Here is a 16,868-nt window from a genome sequence, read left to right as displayed (position 1 = left end):
AACTTAGTAGCTTAGTAGCTAGAGTGAGTTACTCAGAATTTGGTGCCTCAGTTTCTCCATCTATAAAATGGGAACTTTTTTTTAAAAAAAGATTTTATTTATTTATTTGACAGATGCTTCACTGACTGAGCCAGCCAGGTGCCCCTAAAGTGGGGGACTTGTAACAATTCATAGGGTTCTTGTCCCACACAAAGTCCCTAGCACCACACCTGTCAGAGCTTAAACACCCACCCAGGAAACCTCAGTAACGGTTGGTTACCGTCTCCGACGCTCGCTGATCGAGGAGACCCTGGGGAGAGCAGCTGTGCTCTGCCACAGGAGCCGATCTAGAACCGTTGAGTCACCCCAGATGCTTGTTAAGCAACCCCAGGCCCCAAGCACAGTTCTCACACTGGACCAAGCATCAACCTCACCTGGAGGGTGCTGGACCGCACCCCCAGAATTGCCAACGCAGCAGGTCTGGGGTGGAGGCCCAGAATCTGCATTTCCTACAAGTTCCCCATTGATCCCACTGCTGCTGGTCTCGACCACGCTTCGAGAACCACAGCGAAGCATCGGCTGATGGTTGAGAGCCCGTGGCTTATGGTCAGAGGACCACCAGGGTGGGCTCCTGCTGCCGGCCCAGCTGTGCCCCCTGCCATCTCCCCAGCTGCCTGCTCATGCAGAGAGAGGTCCACAGCCCTGAAGAATAGGCCCTAAATAGCCCCACTACATAGATGAGGGACTCGTGAGGCTAAGGACCCAAGGGTTCAAATCCAGGCCCCTCCGACTCCAAACTTCAGAGCTGTTCACTCAGATCGCATTATCATGGCAGCCCCGCCCATTTGCACACTGACCTCTGGGAATCCGGTGGGTGGGGGGGCTCCGTCCCTCCCAGGTCTGGGAGAGTGGAGAAGGGCAGCTTGCTCCCTTATGGAGCTCTCCTGCCCCATTGCTCATGGGGCGCAGGACTTTCAGGGCTGTGACCCGGCCTTCGGCAGTTGCCCCGCCTCGCTGAGACCGGCCACCAGGTGGCACCCTTGGGCCATCTGTCGGTCCTGGGGGCCTGGAAGGTAGGACCAACCCTGGAACACTAGGAGGCATGAGGTGTGAGGGGCTCTGTCTTTAAAAACGGCTGGGGGCTGCAGCGGGGACTGGCCTGGAAGGTGAGCCCTGGCTCTCGGCCTCCCAGGCCAAGGTCTTTTCCACCTTGAAAGGAAGGGTGAACTGGGATTCCCAGAGCAAAGGCGGTCCCCAAGGAAGTCTCTAACCCAGCCTCCCGCTTCCGGCTATGGTGCTTGGACGTCTCCAGTGAGGAGGCGCCCACCCTACCTCCCAGGTGGGCGCTGAGCTGAGGGCCAGGACCCCAGGGCCGGGGCATGTGCTGTGGGCCCTGGCCCCACTCGTGAGACCCCCACCTTCTGTACAGCCAGTAGAGAGCACCAGCCGCAGAGTCAGGCTGACTTGACTTGTATGTCTCAGCTCTGAGAGAGCAGGTGCCCCACCCACCAGGTGGACGGAGAAGAGGGTGCAGAGCCCATGAGCAGGGTCCCCAGCCCCAGCTGGTGGGGGGTGGGGACCCACGAACGGCGCCGGGCTCTACAGATCATAATAAAAATAAAGGCCTGCCTCTGGGCTGCGGCTCAGGACCCCGGACCCACCTGGGTCCCAGCACAACTGGAGCTGTGGCCTGCAAGTGTCGGTGTCCTTCCATGAGACTGTGAAGTGCAGAGGACAGGAAGGTGGTGTCTGCTGAGTGGCTGCTTCGGGTCGAGGTCTGTCGTCTGCAGCAGACCTGCTCCCAGCGACCCAGAGCGGGTGAAGGCCCATGAGCCCCGCTCTTACCCTGGAGCTAGACTCGGCCTTGCACAACTTCCACCTCAGTCTCCTCTTCTGTAAAATGGGAATATTAGGGGTGCCTGGGTGGCTCAGTGGGTTGAAGCCTCTGCCTTCGGCTCAGGTCATGATCCCGGGGTCCTGGGATCGAGCCCCACATCGGGCTCTCTGCTCAGCGGCGAGCCTGCTTCCCCCCTCTCACACCGCTTGCCTCTCTGCCTACTTGTGATCTCTCTCTGTCAAATAAATTTAAAAAAAAAAAAAATGGGAATATTAGTCCCAACTCCCATAGCTATCGTGGGAGCAGATGGGGCAGGGAAGTGAAACCGCCCTGCCATCTGGCCCGGCCTATACAGGGTGCAGGTGACCTCTCCTTGCCCGGGGAGGCCATTCCGTCCCGCCCTCCAGCCCTCAGTCCGGGCAAGAGCAGGTCGGGCTCCACCCGGGCACATGGGGACAAGGCCGAGCTGGGCTTAGCATCGCCTTGGCTTCTGCTCTCTCCATCCCGAGCTCTTCGGCGGCCCCACTTGGCTCTCCCGGTTGGTTTCCAATCCCCCACCTCCCCAACCCTGCCCCACCTTCCTTCAGACCCACTGCTGCTGTCATTGTCCCCTGTGCCGCCCTCCAGGACCAGGGGTCGGGGGTGCCCTTCCTCACTTTGTCCCTTCCATCTCTTCCCTCCCAGGACCCGAAATACCCTGGGGGACTATCTCTGCTCCAGGGCAGGAAGGTCAGGAGAAGGACTCTGCTGTCCTGGGTGGGAAGACCCAGTCCCCGGGGACCTGGGTGGATCCCAGTTTAACGGCAGCTCGAGGAGGGTGGAGGTGGGGCTGGCGGTGATGAGGGTTTCCAGCAGGTGGAAGTTCTGTCTGGCATCCGAGCTGGGGCAGGGCCGCTCATGGCGTGTGGTCTCTCCTGAGCCCGTGGGAAGGTCCTGCCACCTCCTCCTGCCCCAGACGGGCCTACAGGGTGAGCCAAGAGAAGAAGAAGGGTGGGCCTGGGCAGGGCTTCTTTTCCGACGCCCATAGACATAAATGCATAAGGGACCAGTGCGGGAAATAAAGGAGTGACTCAGCCCCGCCGTGCCGTGCAGAACTGGAAATGCCTGCTCAGCTGGACAGGTGCCACTCAGCCTCAGCTGACTGTGGCTGTACAGAAACGCTGCCCAGTGGAGACAGCTTCAGGCCTGTGTCCGGCCCGCGGGCCACCAATTTGAGACCTGAGTTCTAGTCCACCTCCCACCTGACTCCTTTCAACCAGGGACCTGGATATGTCCCAAAGACAGAGACCTCACTGTCTCGGAAACCCTCCTGGGTGGGGCGGGGCCCCTGATTTCTAAGCGCAGGGCTCGCCCCGAGGAAGCTCTGACGTGGGATAAATCCAATCCCACTTGTACGTTGTGACTTGTCACCCACCTTTACATCGTTTTCATTTCTCTCACCTCTACCCCGAGTCTTTGACTTTCCAGGTTCAATGCCCCCAATTTCTTCCACGGTTTCCTCTTCTGTGAAGCCCCTCCCATTTCCTCTCTGTCCTCCCCCACCCCCTGCCACCCACCCTCCACCCAGCCTGCCTGTCCCTTCTCTGCCCGCTCCCCTCAGCCCCAGTCTCAGCGGATTCTTAGATGGGGAAGAGGTGTGGTGGGAACCAGGACTCCGCCGGGACAAGCGAACGAGTGGCACCCTCCGGCCAGGGCTGGCTTTGGAAAGACCCGTACGTTCACACGGATCTGGCAGAATGAGTGGAGGCACCAAGGATGCAGTCACTTGTTGCCTCCTAACCCTGAGGCATCGAGGGGAATCTGGAGGGGGACAGTCTCGGAATGGCCCCGTTTCCCTGAGCGTACCCGAGTCACCTCTGACTGAGGCCTATTTGTCTGCCGCAGGAGGGAGGGGACTGCAGAACTCTCCAGCCCGCCTGAAACCCCTCAGCCTTCCAGCCTTCCTTTGCCCAGCCCGGCCCGGCGTGCATGGAGGAAAGTGCTTCTGTTCAGGGAAAGGCTTCTCTGGCCTGGCCTGCTAACTGTCTTTGGGCACTTACCCAGGCCCTGCTCCCCACCAAAGGCCCCGTGCAAAGGGCCGCTGTCTTGGAGGGTCAGGAGCCAGCCCGGGCTGGTTCCAATAGCGGTAAGGAGGCTGCCCGCTTCCTGCCCGGCGTGCTGAGGGCTGGGCCGGGCTCTGCCGCCAAGAGGCTTACTCACTCGTGGAACAATTTCTCCTCTATATGGAAAGAACATATGCTTTTCCTGCTGCGGGAAGCGAGGGTTTGGAGGAGCTTTGCCGAGACGTGTAGGAAAAGGCGAACGTTGGCCTGGCTCCAGCAGCCTGATTTCCAGCCACATGCCGTGTGTTGGGTGGCAGAACCCGTCGGCCTCTGTTCCCAGGTGCAAGGGGAGGAGGCCCAGGGGGTGCTGGTTGGGACCTCGGTTTTAGGACACTGAGCTAGTCCCTTGCTCAGGGCTGGACGTCCTCCTCTCTTCATTTTTCCTGTTCTGTTCTCCAGGGTTGAGGGCTCAGACAGAGACAGAGGGACCCTGCTAGCCAGTCCCGGCTCAGCAAATCCCTCCTACCTCCCCCACCACTGCTGTGTCCTCCAACAGGGGCTGCAGCAGCTCCTCCTGGCTTACCCCCACCCAGGACCCTCCGTCCGAAGGAAGAGCTCGGGCCGAGCGGGAGCAGGTAGGGCCTGGCTGCCCAGATCTCCCCGCACCCAGGACCAACGGGAATCTAAAGACAGGAGGCACAGATTCAAAATAAAAATTCTTCCCATGTGAGCTCGCCTCTTCCCTCTAAGGGACAGGAAAAGGCTGGAATCGAGACGCCGAGGCTGGTGCTCATCCGCAGAGAGGAAATCCCAGGAGCCTGGACCGCAGCGCCGCTCGGGAAGGGCAAGGACCTGGCCGGCAGCAGGCTGGAGGGAGCCGCGGCTCGCTCGCTTCCGGCCCCGGGCGCTCCTGACCCCTCCGAGGTTTTGGTTCCTGAACTGCAGATAGAATCCCCGCCCCGTGCAAGGCTCAGAGACAAGGATGCCGAGAGCTGGGCACGGCAGACAGGTGTACCGTGAAAGCTTGCCTTTGAGCAAAGATGCATTAGGGCTCTGAATGGGGTTTAGGGGGCTGGCAAGGGTTTGGGGGGAACCAGCTGTTTCTAGTCCCGTGGGGCCTGCCCATTAAGCTATGAAACTCTCCAACGCTATCAGTGGGACTCCTGGGGTCCTGCCAGGGTCTTAGCAGCCTGGGCCGCCCTAACAGAATACCACGGCCCTGGTGGGTTTCACAACCGACTTTTAGTCCTTCTAGTTCTTCAGGCTGGGAAGTCCAAGCCCCAGGGGGCAGCAGATCTGGCCTCTGCGGAGGACCCTCTTCCTGGTTTGCAGCCATCTTCTTGTGTCCTCTGTGCTAGACACAGAGGCCACATCTCCAGTATCTCTTCTAAGGACACAGATCCCCTTCCCGAGGCTCCGCCCCCATGACCTGACTGCCTCCTAGACACCCCACCTCCAAACACCATGGCACTGGGTGGGGGGAGGTGAAGGGCGCTGATGAGGAAGCCCGGGCTGGCCCAGGGATGTTACTTGACCAGAGTCACGCAGGGATGCAAGGTTAGAGTCGGGACTTGAATTCATCCCCGGGGGAAAAGATGCTTGGAATTCATCACCCGTGGAGGAGATGGATAAGCCCGATCTCTTCTTCTAGAAGAAGCCCCACGCTGATGTGGAGAAGAAAGTGTCCCAGGCCAAGGCGAGAGTGGGGTCAGGCCTCAGGGGTCCTGGCCTTCAGCACCGGGCACCGGAAAACGGAATTAACCAACAGGATTTGCATGTATATTTGCAAGCCTTGCGGTAGCCTCTCCCAGTTTAAAAGCCCGCAAAAGGAAACCCGTGCTCCTACAACCTTGTCCTCCCTCCCCATGAATACCCCTCTCCAGAAACCACTATTCTAATGCCTAAACCTCCATGAGTAGTTTGGCCTGTTCTAGAATGTCACGTAACTGGATCAAATAGTATACATCCTTTTGCTCACATATTTTTTTTTTTTAAGATTTTATTTATTTGACAGAGAGACACAGAGAGAGGGGAACACAAGCAGGGGAAGAGAGAGAGGGAGAAGCAGATTTCCCAGGACCCTGGGATCACGACCTGAGCCGAAGGCAGACGCCCAACGACTGAGCCCCCCCCAGGCATCCCTCAGCATTGGATTTTTGAGATTCATTTCCATTGTTGCGTGTATCCACTGTTCGTTCCTGCAGGGATGGAAATGTTCTGTACCGCCCAATACAGCTGCCGCTACAACACGTAGTTTCCGAGCCCTCGGAGTGTGGCTGGTGTGCCTGAGGGACTGTGTTCTTAAATTCTATTTAGATTTAAATTGTTAAAAATAAAATAGCCACGCGTGGTTTCTGGCTACTGGCTCCTCTAGTGGACAAAACAGACAAAATAAAAAAAACCACTGAAAGAATGAGGAGGAGACACCAGTCCAGCAATGGTAATACTTGGAAATATGAATGTTCTCCTCTCAGAAATGCGCCGATGAAACCACAGGGAGTGGCAGTCATAAGACCCTTCACCATGTTTGCCTTTATTTCCTGTTTTGAACCCCCCAAAAGTTGGACTGTTTTCACTGTTTGATAACAAATAGACATTCTACTATGTACATGACTGATGTCATCCACTGTCCTCATGATTCATGTTTTCGGTGTTAAAAACCATTTTTGCCCTTTGGAACTCAGGGTCAATATTTGGATGATCCATCGGATGGAAGGCAAGACGTAGTAAAGGGCCCTCAGCACACTCATCATCTACCGTCCCTTGACCCTGGGCTCCTCTCTGGCTACTGCCACACCTGTCCTTCCCCTCCCAGCCAGTGCCTGCCCCCGGAGAAGCTTGTATTTACCTAGAGTCTTCTTCTTTGTCCTCTCCAGTGCACTGGCTTCTGTCCTAAGGACTCTGCTGGAAGAGCTCCAACCAACTCTCTCATTGACCTTCAAATGGTCAAGTCCAATGGATTGATCGATCCTCAGGGCTTATCCCCCGTGACTCCTGGGCAGCATCTGACAATGTTGGCCACCCCTTCCTGGAACTCTATTTTTTTAAGGACACGAACCTCTCCTGATTCTTTCCAGCCTGCTACCTGATTCTCTGCCCACCTTCTTTCTCTGCCCACCCCTTCAAGAGGGTGTTTCCTTCAGCTCATCCTCCTCAGCCACGCCCACTTCTCGCTCTGCCTCGTCTCCCTTATGTCCATAACTTCAATTGTCCCTTTAGGTGATGACTCACTAGCCTCTCTCTTAAATTCTAAACCTGTCCAACGGGATTCTCCACAGGCACGTCAAACCCAGCAGGTCCCCAAATTCCGCAGAGCGTCGTCATTCCCTTTAACATTTCTTGTGTATTTTTTAAAAAGATTTTATTTATTTATTTGACAGAGAGATCACAAGTAGGCAGAGAGGCAGGCAGAGAGAGAGGAGGATGCAGGCTCCCCGCTGAGCAGAGAGCCTGATGCGGGGCTCGATCCCAGGACCCTGGGATCATGACCAGAGCTGAGCCACCCAGGCGCCCCTCTTGTGTACTTTTTAAAAATATTTTATTTATTTGACAGGCAGAGAGAGGGGGAAGCAGGCTCCCCACTGAGCAGAGAGCCTGATGTGGGGCTCGATCCCAACCCTGAGACCATGACCTGAGCCAAAAGCGGAGGCTTAACCGACTGAGCCACCCAGGTGTCCCCTCTTGTGTATTTTTATCTTGCTTTCATGATTCTATTCATCCATCCATCTGCCCACCTGCCCACCCGCCCATCCATCCGTTCATTCAGGCGCGTAAGCCACAAACCGGGGCTTACTTCGGCCCCTCCTTCTTGCTTCCACTTTCATGTCCAAACACTCTCCCAATCCTTACCAGATCCCACTTCCCAAATATCTCCTGCATTCACCGGAGTCTTTGTTGCCTTAGCTCATGACCACACTGTCACTCTCCCCGGCTATGTAAATTTTCTTCCACTGGACCCTTACCTACAGTCTTGCTTAGCTTCGCTCCTTTCTTTCTTTCTTTCTTTTTTAAAAGATTTTATTTATTTATTTGAGAGAGAGAGCATGAGTAGAGAGGAGGAGCAGGGGGAGGAGGAAGCAGGCTCCCCGCTGAGCAGAGAGCCCGATGCGGGGCTCGAACCCAGGACGCTGAGATCATGACCTGAGCCGAAGGCAGACCCTTAATCAACGAGCCACCCAGGCGCCCCTCTCCAGAAGCTTTGAATCTCGTGTGGCTTGATCCAAGGCTGCAGGAACCCGGCTCCCCGACTCCAGCAGCAGCAACAACGGTACCACCCTGACCAACCAGGAGTCCTCACGGCCTAGACTCTTGGCACCTCCTAGTTCCTGTTCTTTTCCAGACCTAATTCATGAGCCTTTTTTTTTTTTTTTTCTCTTGGGTCTGTAAGTTACCGGATATGCTTCAGATGAGTCCCTTTCTGTTAAAATTAGCCCAAATCTATTTCTGTTACTTATAACTGGGAAGATGCCTCCCAAATCCAGGCTCATTAATAAGGCAGTGAGCGGCCTCCAGCGTCCCCTGCATTCCCTTCTGTCGCGGTCCCCCTGAACCAAGCACTCCAGCCTGGAAAGTAACATGCCGTACTCTGAACACACCACAGCTAGAAAAGTCCTCTTCCTCCCCTGTGAGTCTCAACTTACGCCACTTCCTCCGTGAAGCCTCCCCTGCTGCCCCCAGGCACTCCACCTACTGGGGGGGCCCTGGTGCCCCCCCATCACATTTTACTGAAACTGACCCCTTTCACATCTAACCCTCCAGAGTGGGACTAAGCAAAGCCTGGCACACAGCAGTACTGTGCTCAGTCAATGCCCCTCTGAGCCTGGCTCTTCCCCGAAATGGAGATAATGATAACAAGTTTCTTTCTTTCCTTTTCTAAGATTTTATTCATTTACTTGAGAGAGAGAGAGAGCGCGCACAAGCGTGGGGGGCGGGTAGAGGCAGAGGGGTAGAGAGAGAAGCAGACTCCCTGCTGAGCAAGGAGTCCAACATGGGACTTGATCCCCAGACCCTGAGACAATGACCTGAGCCGAAGGCAGACGCTTAAACGACTGAGCCACCCAGGTGCCCCGACGCCAAGGTTCTTGCTTACAACCTGCAAAAATGACTCTTAAGCACGGATGCTAGAAGGACGCAGGGGAGCTTGGAGATTCACCAGGGAGGGACCTGGCTGGGCTTGGGCTGCGACCAGGAAGGACAGCCAGGGCACAGCCAAGGGCAGGCTGGTCCAGGCCCTGTGACATTGGTCCCGCTGGACGCTACCGCAGGTCCCAGCAGAGGGAACTCTGATCTGATCCTGTATCTGTGTGCCGCCTGCTGCTTTGGTGTGTGTCCAGTCCTACCTGTGGGGGCAAGTCAAACATGCAGCTGGCTTTTTCAGCTTCTGACTGAGAGTGAGGCCCCGTCTCCCACCCAGACTCAGTGGGGACATCCGCAAATCTGGGGGGGGGGGCATTTCAGGTGCTCAAGGTTTGCCCTCAGTGAAGATGTCTTTCGCAGAAAGCCAGAGGGTTGTAAGGGGGATTCATGAGAAAATGCGTCACCCAACGATCCTCAAATATTTCCCCTAAGGGCAGAAGGGATGAAAGGGATCTCGGTCAGGAGGTCCCGCCTGGAGCCTCGGGCTGCGTGCCTGTGTTACATTCATTCTACCAGCACTTGCCGTGGGGAGCACATCACCGAACAGAAGAGGCAAACCCTACTTGGTGAATGTATATTCTAGTGTGTCTTTGAAACCTCATGTCTTGCTTGAAAGTGAATGCAGACTTATGCCTTCTGTTTTGTAATGGGCCCATAATAATATACCCATGCATACAAGGCTTGTTTCAATACAGAAGTAATGGCTTCCTACAAATTTGTGGCCAGCCTGCTATTTGCTTGAAGATACAGAAAACCATGTCTTTATGTGCCTGTGTTTGGACAAGTTCTGGCTGATACCAAGAACAAAGCTTAAATCAAGTTTGGGGGTGGGGGGAGGGAAGGGAAGCTGGGGAGTCCTGGCACCGTGGGAATGGGGCAGAGGGTGAGAGAGATGCTGGAGGGATCTGGGGCCTGGCCAGCCTCTGCCAGGGTCCAGGAACCATCTGGAAGCCCCTCTATCTGCCTGAGGCACCAGAAAGAACCACACACTCTTTCTTGTAAGGGGTTCCCATAAAGAGCAGTCCCATCTTTGGCAATGAGAGTGCCCTTGTGGGCCAGCGGTTTGGGACTGATGGGCAGCTGGCCCCTGGATGAGTGTGGACTTGGACCCCTGTGGTCATCAGGCACCCCCGGGGGATGGTGAGCTGTGGGCACTAGTGGGCAGCCGGGAGCCTGAGGGGTAGGCAGGCTACAACAAGGACAAGGGGAGTGACCTCCCTTGGCAGCAATGCCAAGAGGGTAGCGGTGGCCCTAAGGTTTGTCAGGGCCAGATGGAGGGTGGGAAGGAGGCCCAGAGGGACCCGCCCACCCCACGAGCAGCCTGGTTGCCCAGATGGGTGGTTTTGGAGGGCTTTGTGGCCTAAGGAAATTCACTGTCCTTCCCAGGCAAACCACTGCAGGAACTGATGAAAAACAGATGGTGGTTGGCATGGGGTGAGGGGATTGGGGTTGAACTGACTTTTCCCTCCCCTCCCACCCTGGGTCAGGAGCAGACCCGGGAAAGACCATCTGGGGTGAACCTCACCAGCCCAGCTTGGCTCCAGGAGAGACCCTCAGATCAGCGCTCCGACGTTTGGTCAGCTAAAACAGGGTCCCCGCGGACGCGGTGCTGCGGCGGGGCATGTGGACAAGACAGTGACAAGAGGTAACACACGGGATGCTCACTGCATGCCAGGCACTGCTCGGGGGCACTGCTCCTCCCTGCAGTCCTCTGGGCGGTGTATGCATTGTCCCCATTCTCACAGGCACAGAGAGGTTAAGTAACTGGCCCAAGGTCACAGAGCGAGTAAGTGGGCGGAGTTGGGATTTGAACCCAGGCAGCTGGGTTCAGGATCTTAAACTAAGACTGACATTGGCCTTGCACTTTATACTCAAGAGGGAGAGGGCGGCTAATGTTTTTTTCAGCACTAACTATCTGACTAGGTGATGTGTTACCCCATTCATTTAAATCTCAGGGATATTGCTAGTGTCATCCCCATCTTATAGATGATGAAGCTGAGACTCAGAGGGTACATCACGGAACTTGCTCAAGGTCGTGTAGTTACTCTCTGACAAATTCTGGATCTGAATACAAGTCTGTCTCACTACAAAGCTCGGCACATAATAGCACCTCAATAAACGCTGAGCCGCTCCCCTCTGCTGAGTCTAGGAGTCTGTCCTGCACTCACGTCCGCCCCGGTCTCACTGCCGTGCCCCACCCAGGGGTCCTGCCAGCGTCCCCATCTCAGCCAGACCACTTCCTGCTGGTGAGCCAGCGAGAAAAAGCCAGACCGAACGCAGACCTCAGACAGGGGCTGATGGGAGCCTCCGCTACCCCCTCTCAGCGCACCCGCCTCCTTACAGGGACCTTCGGACAGGACCCAGGCGCAGACAAGGGCCGTATGCATCAGCAGCCGGCGGCCGGCCCCCAGGGCAGGCAGCCAGGTGCCCACAGCCGCAGGAGAGAAGGGCCCCTCTTCTCTCCACTCAAAGGTGGATTGAGGAAGCCTGGCTCCGTGATTTTTCCAAGAAACTTGTCCAGAGCCAGAGAATGGGAACATCTGTGCCCTGAGCTCTGTTCTGGATGAGACTCAGGCCACAGTCTGGGGCTGGCGTCAGCTGGAGACAGCCCTGCGTGGAGGAGGAGGTTCTGGCTTGCTGGCCGGCGGGTGGGGCCGGTCTGGCTGGCCGGCTGATGAGGGCAGCCGCTGGCCTCCACCCCGGGAGACAGGGAGCCCAGGCCAGGCAGGCGAGCAAGGACAGGGCGGGAGGCTTGGGCGTCGGGGGCCTTCTCCACTGACTGTGTAAAAGGGCTGGGAGGCCGTGGCGTTCCAGCAGGTGGACCTGGGGCCACGGGTCCTCCTGCCCGGGGCCTCCAGCCCCAAGGCCCCTCCCTTTCGAGACAGGCTTTCGTGGGCACCTCTCAGCTCTCCCATCCGCCTGCCTTCTGGCCAGCTGAGTCCTCCTCTAACTCTTGTTTTCCCATTTGGCATATTTTTAAAAATGTAAATTATGTTTTCTTGAAAATGTAATATATTTACACGGTTCAAAGTCAAGATGCTATAAAAAAGACCTTCCCCGACTTCCGGTGGAGTCACACCCTGATAACCCGTCGGAAATGGAAAATATCATATAATGAAAATGCATTTGATACACGGAGCCTACTGAACATCGCAGCTTAGCCTCGCCCACCTTCCACCTGCTCAGAACACTTATGTTATTAGCCTGCAGTTAGGCGAAGTCATCGAACACAAAGTTTATTTTATAATAAAGTGGTGAGCCCCTCATGCAATTTATGGAGCACGGCAGGCCCGTGAGGGCGCAGAACGGCTCTCGGCCTATCGGCGGCGCACCCCTGTGCTTGCGAGCCTGGCTGGGAGCGGTGGCACTGGGACAGAGGATCGTACCCTTACTTTTTTTTTTTTAAGATTTTATTTACTTATTTGACAGACAGAGATCACAAGAAGGCAGAGAGGCAGGCAGAGAGAGGGGGGGAAGCAGGCTCCCCGCTGAGCAGAGAGCCCGATGCGGGGCTCGATCCCAGGACCCTGGGACCACAACCTGAGCCGAAGGCAGAGACCTTAACCCACTGAGCCACCCAGGCGCCCCTTCATACCCTTACTTTAAGAATGTCCCTTCTCCAGGGCACCTGCGGGACTCGGTCAGTTAAGTGTCTGACTCTTGATTTTTGGCTCAGGTCATGAGATCGAGCCCCACCTTGGGCTCCACGCTCAGCAGGGGATCTGCTTGAGACTCTCCCTCTCCCACCGCCTCTTCCCCACTCTCTTGGAAATAAATCTCAAAAAAAAAAAAAAAGTATCACTTCTACCTGTGGCTGCATCCCTACTCCTCCTCCCCTTGCTCCCCAACACCAGGTGACTGTTCCATTAGATCCACGTGTGTCCTTCTGGGGCTTTTATTTAATGCAAATCAAACATATGTGGATCTACTGCTTTCCTCCCCCTTTAATTATATTAAAAACAACATCTCTACATGATTCTGTATCTTCCTGTTTTTACTTGATATATCCTGGAGATCTGGCCTTATCATTACTTTGGACTGTGTCCTCCTTTTTCCTGGCTGTATAGCATTCCATCCCATGGCTGTTGTAGAGCTTAATAACCAGCCTCCTAAAGAGCACGGGTTTTTTTTCCCAGTCTTTCCAACCTTATTTTCAAATGAGTTCTTGGGTGAGAGTTTGATTCATGCCAGGCTGCTCTGGGTAGAGGCAGGGTAGGTGAGACTAACACCCCACTGACAAACTCCACCAATCCTGCCAGGTCTCAGGAGAACCTCACCAGGACCTCAGCACTCAAGGGAACCATGTAAGAACCACGGCTTTCGAATCCCTATCTTATTTTAATTTTATAAAAAGATTTTTTTTTAAAATTCATTTGAGAGAGAGGGAGTGAGATCACGAGCAGGGCGGAGGGGCAGAGGGAGAAGCAGGCTCCCCACTGAGCAGGGAGTCCAAAGCGGGGCTCGACCCCAGGATCCTGGGATCATGACCTGAGCTGAAGGCAGAGGGTTAACCGACCAGGTTAACCAGCTGCCTCCAATCTGCTTATTTTACAAGTGAGAAACAGGGTCAGCCTCACGACAAGGCTGATCCACGGTCACAAGTTACCCTGTGGCAGATCTGGAAACAGAAACCAGGTCTCTGGGGTTCTGTCCTCCACACTAGTCCTGTTTCATCCCCAGGGGTAACGGACTAGGGCTCTGGGGTCACGTGACTGGAGTCAGAGGCAGAGGTTACCGTGGACCCCAGGCCTGCCTCTCTCTTACCCTCGGTTTCCACGGTCTCTCCCACTGCTTGGGGTCAGCCCCGCACACCCCCAGCAGAAGGGGCTCTGGGCGCACTAAAGGAAAGATGAGCCACCCAAACAGGGGGAGGGAATCGGGGCTGCTGAGCCGGACCCTTAAATGGCAAGTCAGGAGGGAGCAGGAGCAAGGGGGTCTGGGAGGCCTCCAACTTCCGAGGCCCGTGTAAGCAATCTGTGTCTTTGAAAAGAATCACCGGAGAGTCTGACTACTGCTAAGTGATTGAGAAAACGTATTTCATGAAAGAGAAGTAGATTTACCGCCCAGCAACTGTTGAGGGGAGGGAGGGTCTGTGGAACCAGGAAAGATTTAACCAGTAAACAGGAGCTTAGAAGGCCAAGAGCAAAACAAGAGAGGGTGGACGGAAGTGGAGGGAGGCCAGGTCACGCCTGCAAGGCTGCGTCTCCAGTGGGATGGGCACAGCCGGGGACACAGGGAAGAGGCAGGGTTTGGAGGGGACCGGGGTCCCTGGCAGCACCTTGCCCCATTCTGGAGACGAGGAAAACCAGCCAGCACAGGTTTGCGGTGCAGTCCCAGCCCCGAGGATGCTGCTGCCACCCTTGTCCTAAGCGGGGTGGGCCTGTGGAAACAGAGCAGACTGGGAGCCAGGAAATCCCGGGGCTCTCTTGGACTCCGCCACACACTGGGTGACTCCAGGCAAGCCACGCCACCTCCCCGGGGCCAGTGGTATCTTTTCTACGACCAGAGGTTTGGACTGAACGGGGCGCCTTTTAAACTTTCTTTTGAGCTCCAAAGTGAGGGGACTGGACTTGTCTTGGAGCTGTAACAAATGGCCCTTAATTGTCATCAGCTGGGGAGGGAGGGAGAGCCACGAGCCAAGCACGAGCCCTTGGACAGGGAGCACCTCCCCTGAGCCCAGGCCTCCGCAGGGCTCTTGTTGAACCCCGGGACAGTCCGAGATGGAATTCCTCATCGTCCTGGGAAGCCAGACCCAGGCTTGCATGCAGTGTGGTTTAGGAAAATAAAAGAATGTGAGAATTGTTTGCACCCAGACTCGCGGAATGAAGGGTGTCCTTAAAGGCCTGTACAATCTTGCTTAAGATTTTCCCACCATGAGGTGCCTGGGTGGCTCAGTCAGTTAGCATCTGCCATCGGCCCCGGTCACGATCCCAGGGTCCTGAGATCAAGTCCCACTTCGGGCTCTTTGCTCAGTGGGGAGTCTGCTTCTCCATCTGCCTGTCCACCCTGCTCGTGCTCTCTCTCATGCTCTCTCTCAAATAAAGAAATAAAATCTTTAGAAACAATAAAAAATATGTGCCCACCGTGGAGACACCTCCCGTAAGCCCTCCCTGTCCACCCAGCCTGCCCCCGTATGAAGAATGCATGCCTCATCCCAGTACAGAGACGAGGGACAGCGGGTGGTCCATCCCTGGCCCCCCCACCCATGGCTCTGCTTGCCGGGCCCCTCTGCCCCTGGTGACTTGAAGGACGCTGTGCCCTGAGGCTTCGTGGCTTGGAGTTTGAGAGGAAAAGGCTGGTGGTTCTTTCCTGGCTACTGGCTACTATATAGAGCCTTGGTCTCACTGCACATGCGCACAGACACACACACACGCAGTGCACACCCGCAAGCACACGCCTTTATCTTGTTTATCTATTTAGAGAGGGAGAGGCAGGGGAGGGGCAGAGGGAGAGAGGGAATTTCAAGCTGACCCCCCTGCTGGGCGCAGAGCCCCACGAGGAGGCTGGATCTCCCGACCCTGAGACCCTGACCTGATTGAAAATCAAGAGTTGGACGCCCAAGTGACTGAGCCCCCCAGGTGCCCGAGGCGGACACCTTGAAAGCAAGGCTGCAGGGCCCTTCCGGAGCCCGGAGACAGGATGCCAGGTGTGGGCTGGTGGGGCAGGTGCGACTGGCCAGGCAGGGGGGAGGGGCTCCCGGAGATGCCGCTGTGGGTGGGGACAGACATGCCCAACACCTGCGGGGCAGCTTCTCAGCTGGAGGCCAATTTGGGGCCATCAGGATCCATTGATTTCGAATCAAGGTATACTGGGCGAATGGCCAGACATTCCAGAATTATTCTCCCCACTCATTGTCCTTGGCCGTGTTGAGAGACTTGCTTTATCCCCGAACCTCACAGCTGGGTTCTTTGGGGCCTCAAAGCCATGAACGTGTTTTAGCTCTTTATGCTGTGTGCCCCTGTCCACGGAGACACCGGGTGGTCCGGTCCTGACCTGAACAGACGTGGGGCGATGTGTAGTCTTTATTTCACTTCGTGTGACTGTTCCAAAGTTCAGCTAAAGAAACACTAATGTGCTGGATTGCAAGGTGCTTTCCGACCCTGTCCGGGTGTTAACATAATAGAATGTGCGCTATACTCCCCACGTGGACCCGAAACGTACTGATTTCTGAAACGCACCCGAACTCAAGGGGTTTTGCAAAAGGGACTGTGGATTGCATGGCTGATGCCATTTTACAAGTGAGAAAACGAAGGCTCGGGGAATTTAAGTGCCTTCCCTGAGAGCACACGGCTAGCAGGTGGGAACGCCAGAAAACAAGGTCAGAACTGTGGCCCTGAACCTGTCGCTCTATAGCCCAGCATTTCGGCAGGCCCGGTGCATGGGAGGCCAGAACCAAAGTCGGAGGCTGCGGGGACCCAGGAAACGCTGCAGAGCCCATGGCCTCCAGCCCACGGCCTCCTTCCATGGCAACCCAAAGAGACGTGTGTCTGGGCCTTTCCTCCCTACAGCCAACAGCAGGAAAAGCTGTCATCTGGGGTGACACAGCCCCACCTGGAGGAGGGTAGGCTTGAAGGTGAGCGGGGACAGGCCCAGAGTAAGAGCAATGTGGTGGTGACAAGATGCTGTGTGAAGTAGTAGCTGTTTCGAATTTCCCCCCAATTTTGCCTTAACCCCCCAATTTTTCTCCTCTGAGAAGGGAGACAAAAAGCCAGCACTACCCTAAGGGGGAATGTCATGGAGGAAACACAGAATAAAAGACTGTAATGCTTGATGCTACGTTTCAAAGCTGTCATCCTGGGGTTAGTCTGGAAAGGGTTAGGTGCGGTATTTACCGGGGTGAGGATTTTCTGGCCCAGGACACAGATTAGAAGCTT

This window comes from Martes martes (genome assembly GCF_963455335.1).
Source record: "Martes martes genome assembly, chromosome: 7".
NCBI classification, from domain to species: Eukaryota; Metazoa; Chordata; class Mammalia; order Carnivora; family Mustelidae; genus Martes; species Martes martes.
Note: the sequence above shows the minus strand (reverse complement) of the source record.